The sequence below is a fragment of the Pavona decussata genome, unplaced genomic scaffold, assembly GCF_977016875.1.
Source record: "Pavona decussata unplaced genomic scaffold, jaPavDecu1.1 SCAFFOLD_322, whole genome shotgun sequence".
Classification (NCBI taxonomy): domain Eukaryota; kingdom Metazoa; phylum Cnidaria; class Anthozoa; order Scleractinia; family Agariciidae; genus Pavona; species Pavona decussata.
The window spans coordinates 258355-266527 of NW_028145712.1; the positions used below are offsets into that span (position 1 = coordinate 258355).

Below are 8173 nucleotides of genomic sequence, written 5' to 3' on the forward strand. Positions count from 1 at the left end.
TAATTGTTCATAATTGCATTCCTGATTAAAGATATAAAAGTTTTTTATAGTTATATTACACAGGCTTTGTAAAGTGTAAATATTTGGGCGTCGCTACGTTTTTTGTCTGACTTGTGAAGACCTGTTTAAACAAAAGTTTATTCAAAACATTTGAAAGCGACAAAGGCTGAGACTGGAGCCTATTCCGGAAAGTACCGTTCACTATCTTCAATTGCTGATAAAACTGTTAAGCGTTTATGGTTCGTTTGTTCTTTTCTCATGGGCTTTGTTTCTCTAAGAAGTCATTTAGTAGCTGATTGTATGAGCAGACCGATTTCAGCTCATCGTGGGAGGTGTGTGTCACAGGTTAGTAACTTTTTGCAACAAACACCGTATGACATCATCAAATTGAATAAACTATCCGGGACATGAATTCACGTGATAACTGATTGTCATGCCGGTCACAGCTGCAGGAAGCTTCCTTGACCTTGACTTAGCAGCTGACTTATTTATTCACCAAGTTTGCCCAAGTTTGGTTGCTCTGTCGTCAATTTAACGATGATATGACCCCCTAATGACGCGAAATGTTCGGTGCGACTCACTATAGACAAGAATTGTTGAAGTGTAGTCTGTTTTAATTTCGACCGCAACCTAGCCCCAGCTGTTCAAAGGCCGGATACTTTGTCCGCTGGATAAGGCACTATTCAGGGTCTAAAATATACTTCACGTTAAACGTTGTCCAAGGTTTTCGTACACTCCCAAACTCAACTGTGGTTAGAGTGTGCATATCATTTGCTTGTAGAAGAGGAAATACTGAAATCTTTGCGCAGATTGAAACTGTCGGACAGTGACTTATCCGCAGGATAAAGTTATCCAGCCTTTGAACAACTGGAGCCTGGTGTGTAAGCATAAAATCTCTCGCAGTCGTTAAGGAGCCTCGCAGCAGTTTTTCTGGACTCAGGATGGAAGTTTTGAAATTACAATCTCGCACATCGCACAGAAACTGGCGACGGGTCAACATTTAAACTAGCGCCAGGCCCTCCAAAAGGCCCCATTTAATCACGGTCATGACTTTTCGAAGGAAAATTTAAAAGCACAACCGAAAAACAACAATTTATCTCAATCTTTTCTCGTGATCTGGGCATCTGATAAAAAAGTGCGGAAGCTTAAATTAAATCGATCACGGTATACAACTTGGTAAGGATAAAAGCTCCGAGATACTAACAGCGGATCAAATATCTTTTCGAGGGTAAAAACTACGCCGTGCGGAGCTAAAAATGTATGGAATATAGCAGTACACGAACTCCTCGATCACCTAAATACAAATCAAAGGCACAGAACAAAAAGTGCGGAAGGTCAAAATGAAGATCGACCTGTGTGTTTAATATAAACAGTAAAAGACTAAAATATCCCTACTTCTAACAGCTATCTTTTCTGTCTTGAAATTTCCCTGTTTCCACCATTCGGCATGTGATAAATACTGCGAAACGCCTTCCTCAACAACCGCAGCTTTTCCCTTCGATCGATTGCATCTTGTCCGCCATTTTTTAAATCCAAGGTAAGTTACCATAGTAACACTATGTTTAGTTACCAGTTTCCCCTCTTTTATGTTATATAAACAGGCTTGGTTTCTTAGTCGTTTTCCCGCGAAAGTCAAAGGTTTCAGAGAAACAGTGACACTGTGTTTTGCAAAAAATCCGCGATCTAACGCCCAAACATTGCCAAAACTATTTATTTCTTAAAATTCGTTGAGACAAGATTGTCTTTTTAAAATTATCTTTGGCAAATATAGTGATTTTTGATTTGACTTTGGTGATTGTAAATCCACTATTGGTAAATGTGATTCCACCACCAGTGGCATCTATAGAAGGGATGTACACAATTTAAATTGCTGGAGAAGCATTCTGGGTTTGGAAGGATCTAAAGGCAGATCCATTATGTTATTTAGAAGCATTAAATTCATCTTTAAAGCCCATTGGCTATAAGATCAGCAAAAATGAAGAAATAGAATAGGCACAAGGCTTGGAGTGGAGACAAGGCATCTTCATTCAAAGGTTGCAAAAAAAGCAAATGCAAAAAAGACAAAATCAACATGCACCTCATTTGTAAGAAGAATCACTGTTGACGAGTCTGAAGTTACTGAACTTCCACATGCAGCAGTATTTCTAGGAAACAGAGATGCTTAAACAGCAAATTTTCGAACTGGAAAAAAGCTTGATGAAAAAGCTGCAGAAGTTTTCAATCTTTTAAATGAATTGATGAAGCAAAAACACAGGATATGCAAATTATAAGAGGCCACAGATGGACTCAGAAATGGCAGGAAATTAATTTGCATATTGGAGTCCACACACACATATAGGTGGGGAAGGGGTAAGGATATGACATGTGAAAACCACAGCTAAGGGTGTAATCTATAATAAGAGGGTCACTGATTTAGAGGCATGTAACTGCATTCACTACTGATGGCCAGGAAGGAGGAGGAATCTAGTAGCTTTACTGGGCACAGACATGCCCAATGGGGTTAGGCTGGGTCCCAGACAAGGTACCCTCCCTACCCATCCCCACAACCCAAGATAGATAGCTCTAGGGATGGTCACTGCAAGAGACTGTTAAGATAGATGTATATGGTTCTTTTACAACCCACAAGGGTTAGATAAGGGAAGTTGTGTAAGACAGGCATAATTTTTTATCCCTATAGGGGCAGGGGGGCTTATCCGGAAGACAGAAATAATGGTATCACATTCCACTCAGGAATCAATCCCTGGCCCCACTGCACCGTAGTCTGGGAGGTAGGGCATTCTTGGCCTCCCCCACCCCCATCCACTGACCATTCAATTAGTTGGAGTAGCTTTGACCCCAGAGAAAAAAACTGCTGCAGTCCTATGGTATGCAGAGACATGGTCTTGTACCCGTCTCCTTACAAATACAGGAAAGAGAGACCAAGAAGGTTCATAAACTTCAGTTATGTCCAGGTAAGCCACATTTGAAATCTTGTTCACTACTTCAGACAAATGCACATAATTAAATTAGTAAGTTCTCAAGCTCCTGTTAACAGTATATACTGCATAAAAAAAAGAAAGCATGTTACGGTAGAATTTTTTTCAAACAATAGACTTTATTACAGTCAAAAGTTAAGAATGCCTCAAAACTCTTACTGAGCTTGCAATTCCTGTCATAATACAAAATTGACTATAATTGCACCTTCACTGTTTTTTAGGACAAAAAGGTGTTGTAAAACAAAGATCCACCAACATCTAAATCACCTTAGTTAATTTCTCATGAACTCTTTGAATGACTTTTGCTTTCATTTCTATATTTGATTATTTATTCTTATTATTTTATACAGATCTCCATTTAAACCAGCTACGCTGAATTGGAATTTCTGTTTAGATAATGTTTATAAAATAAATAAATAAATAAATAAATAAATAAATAAATACCCTTACAATAACAAATGCTGTCCAAGGTGTAGACAACCATGGATCTAAATACAGTAAATTAAAGTATGAAGAGCAAGAAAAAGTGAAAAAAAAAAGTTTACATTTTGAACAGATTTGGTGTATCAAAATGAAGCTTATCATGAATTTACTCAGCTTCAGGATAATGAAGCCATGATAAGGTCATACATAGTTGAAGAGTGCCAGGCTGACTATCTAACTATCTAGCCATCATTAACATCTGCAAAAAAAATGCACAGTCATTTTTGGGAGCATATTGGGATGTATTTGTGACAGGTTTATACTGCACTTAAGGATGCCAGGATTTGCAATATATCACATTTTTGAGAATGAAAAAATAATACACATTATAAACAATATCATTGAACAACTATACATAATGCAATGATGATTAAGGTTATGACTGTCGAGTGCATAATTTTATTGCCGGGTACCAAATTACATGTAAAGCGCAAAGTAATTGCTTCAAATTTAAGTATTACTCCATTTCTTTGATTACGTACCAATAATTATTATTGAAAAACAAAAATTAAATTAGCTCCAAAGGCACTTGGTCAAGAAGAAAAGAACATTCCAACCCAAATTGTCCCCATCTTTATTCCTACATGCAGGTAGTATTGAAAAGAAGAATGACACTGTGAGAAGAAATTTTCATCGCAAGATCAATATGTGGGTCCCTATGGATCCCTGCTGACTGTGGAAAAACAACAATAGGATTTGCTACAAAGCCAAAGGAGAAGCACTGTTACACAAAAGCAAATAATCAGCATTGGGAAGAAGGGGGAAAGAGCAATGCTGCAAAAAAAAATACCCCACAATTTCCACTTAATTACTTAGTGTTAGCTTCCGATAAGATAGCAAAAAGATTCTACAGAATAGGAGAAACAAATGCAGACAAGCAAGCAAGCAGCAGTCACAAAGTTCCATGCACTCCCATGGATCCCACTTCATGTCCTGATGCCAACAACAGTGCCAGAGTACTTCAAGTGGATAAACTGCTGTTTTAAAACAACTCTATAAACTCTAGCTAAACCTATGTACTTTATTGTTGTGTAAAACTCTTGATATTTATTCTATAAAATAAAACTTTCTAGGCTCTCCTCTAACACATTTTAGCATAGAAATAGGACCCAGTGAAATAAAAACACCCACACCAGTAAATTTTCTTAATTTTTCATTGAATTGAACAGACCAACACAAATCATAGTCTCCCACGCAGCCATTCTGTATCTTGTCATGCAACGCTCCTCCCCACAAATGGCTGCTCACATTCAAACCACATTCCTTTCCCATTGTTTTTTGCGGTCTATTGAAAGGGCCAATCATGTATGAGCACAGCAAGAATGATGTAAGTTTTCACATGAAAAAATGACAATGGAACAAAAATGACAAGCGAGAGACAACAATGAACCGTGATAAACAAACATCCTGCAATCTTCCTGCAGCGAGATACGAGAGCATAAGCGAAATAACAAGTATAGAAATACACCGATCCTGCATCTTCACAGATAACATTTATTTAGCGCTACCTCAAATCTTGTAGTTTATCCAAGCTGATAAACCTAATCAAATGTCCCGGCTAGCACATCAACGCCTAACGGCTCAGAATGATCAATAAAAAAACCTTCATTTATTATATTTAAGAAGTCCCCCTCACAAACAAGACAAACACCATTAAGCAGAGTGGTCACATCACATTTTGACCAAAAGGGAAGAATCTCTTATAAAAAATGAAAATCCCTTTAAGACATGCTTGTAGAGGCAAAACTTAAAAGGCTTTTATCAACACAACGGACGCACAGTGGGAGTCACACAGCTATGTCAACCCCATTTTAACCTGATTCTTATCAAATTAGCTGACGATAAAAGGCCGGCTATGATTGTGCGAGTCATCAAGAGATAATTTGATGCGAGGCAGTTCCAGAAAATGCAACTGTAGCTGCGATTGGTCAAAATCGGGAAAGGAATATGGTTCAAATGTGAGCAGCTGTTTGTGGGGAGGAGCATTGCAGGACGAGACACAGAACGGCTGCGAGGGAGACTACACAAATCATAGTGTTTAGACTACCTGCGGGCTAAACTATGTGTTTCTAGATGGATACGGAAAGCCTTTGTGTCCACCTTCTTCACTGCCTCCTTGATCTATTAGTACAATATATCTGAGTAGAGCTGGAAAGAACAGAAAAGGATTGGAAACAAAAGCTCCCGCTCTGTCCCATAAGCATTTTACCCATGCTCTTTCCCACCCAGGAGGAAATCTTCAAAGAAACTCCTCTTTCACAGTGCCCATGTGCCCCATGAATGCTGCTCCCCCTTGGCCCCGAAAAAAGATAATTAATATATAAATGCCCTAATTGGAAAATCAACAGTAAACTTGGAGGACAGATTCTGGCAGAGCTCAGCTTAAACAATGTTAAGAAGCATCTCGGAAAACCTCTCCACTTCCTCATCTGACAAGGTGGGACACTCAAAATTTCTGAAACCAAAGAGAATTTAAAATTAAAAAAATAAAACGATTTCTCTAAAGTTTTTTTTAAGGCTTTTAAAGTGATTCTTTTTTGTACATAAATTATATTACTTGCAGTTCAGCTTAAAAAGTAGTATTAAATTTTGTAACTCAAAGCTTAAACTTTCTCAGCCGCGCCACTTGAAAAAAAACCCTCATTCTCCCTAAAACAAAAAACAAATAATAATTGCTGAAGAATACCAGGCTAACTAGTAGCTACTAGTGTTCAAAAAAAAAATAGCGTGCGGTGCGTATTGCAAGATAAACGAAAAACATAAAATGGAAATTGACGAACCTTTCGCTTCCTCTTGCCCAAAATATACTTTGCTTCATAAACATCTGTTCTTGCTGATGTTCTTTTCACGGGTGATTGCAAAAGTTTCCACTCTGTAGTGCAAAAGCTTTGCAATCGTTTGGTGATCCGTTCCTCGTGGAAGGACGCCATGTTGAAAAACTCGGGGTCGACCGCGTTTAGTTTACGAGGAGACTAATACTGAAAGTGTGAAATGAGCCAATCACGATTTTGGTAGAACAATGGGTATTGTTTATACGTCGGTTTAGAGTAGAACCCAGACTCCTTGTTGTGGATGTCACACACGAATGGAATATTCTGTGCGATGATAGAAGATAAACTTCGATTTCCTTCATACTACCTCATCATTTCAACATATGATCAAAGTTAAATTTTTCATCGGTTTCCAAGCAACAACTGTTACCATAGCAACGGCAGCCTATAGCCTCTTATTTTAATCATTTTCGATTATCTCGAAATCTAGTCAGACACTTTATGACAAAACTTTCAGGATTTAAACTACTCAATCTAGACAACTTGTAGGCGAAATTAGAAAGAAATCTGTAGGAGCGTTTCCAGTAAATAATGAATCAATTTTTACGGGCTGATTTTGTTAATCTCGCATTTTTCACCAATATCTCTGGCAAAATAAAACTTGACACTTTCTCCTTTCTGTTACAAGGTCTTTCCTAATAGCAAAACATTCTAAATGTATATTGAGCTTCATCAGGGGTGGCTCTGATTTTTCAATATTTCATGTTTGAAAACAGTTAAAATAAAGCGCTGATCAGTGAAAAATTCAGTCCTACTTTGCATAAATCGAGATATCTTAAAATTCTACAACAACAACACAACACTTTATTAAAACAGACAGTTACAAGCTGGTTATATACCTACCCGCAAATAGCTAAAGCTAGCCGAGGCGGGTAGGTATGTCTATACTAAACTAAATACAAATAAATTTGGTGTTTACAAAGTGACAGCCACAACTAAAATAAAAGTTAAATATTAAGTAGTAAACAAACAAGTGAATATACAAAACAAAAAGGATTCGCAAGCTGATAGAAATTAAAGGATTGTTACAAATTTACAAGCTTTTCATTATTTCAAGAATTGAAGAAGGTGTAAGGCAAGCATTTTCTTTTTTTAAAATGTTGATTAATATTTCATGTATTTGTTTTTTTTTTCTCTCTTTTAAACTCTCTTGGTGTTTGCCACTTGTTAGAAAACTTATAAAAAGAAATACTCAATACTAATTTTCAAACTTCAGATAGTTTAAAAACGCGGTCTGGTAGAATCAAAGTGAATCAGTCTATGGTAAAAATGACATTGCATTTCTGGTACTCACTCCATTAACGCGATACTTTTGTTGAACTTTTCAGACTGCTTATCTTAAGTTCTCCTCTTAGTAAATGTTTCAGTTAATCGATTGGTAACAAAGTTTTGGAAAAGCTAACCAGCTCTGAAAATACGGTATTTTTTATTCAATACTCTTTATTTCAGGTATTTTCCCACAAGTAAGGAGTTGAATGATTGTGCTTTCTCCAATTCTGTATTTCACTGCATTTTTCCAGAACCTGGCATGGGCTCCCCGACACAGGCGGTTCTCTCGCCGGCCGCCCGTGCACGCGTCTTGACTTTTTCTTACTGTGCGTGGCTCATTGGTTTGCCCTTCGACCAACAGCACGATTTTAGGCCAAGGAGTTGTCCAACGTGAAAACACGCGAGAGAAATCTCTAGCACCAAGGGCAACTCCGGAAAACCTTTCCAAAAAAAAAAAGCCAAAAAGCAGAAAATCATCGATCGTTTAAAAATTAAGAAACGATCATGGCAAGGCATCATGGAAGAATGGGAGAAAATTGCGCTGACATTCGGCATCAATCTTGCCCAAAACGAGGCCATGGCTGCCTCGTGACCCGGGCATCTCTACTATTATGC

General features: G+C 37.7%; 1 long non-coding RNA gene across 1 annotated transcript; it reads right to left on the bottom strand.

Moving 5' to 3' along the window:
* Positions 1-969: 969 nt before the first annotated feature.
* LOC146453797 (uncharacterized) lies at positions 970-6503 on the bottom strand. The gene is made up of 2 exons (XR_014859423.1): positions 6239-6503; positions 970-5913 (listed from the first exon to the last, which is right to left on the bottom strand). It is a non-coding gene; the product is annotated as an uncharacterized LOC146453797 (long non-coding RNA).
* Positions 6504-8173: the final 1670 nt, after the last annotated feature.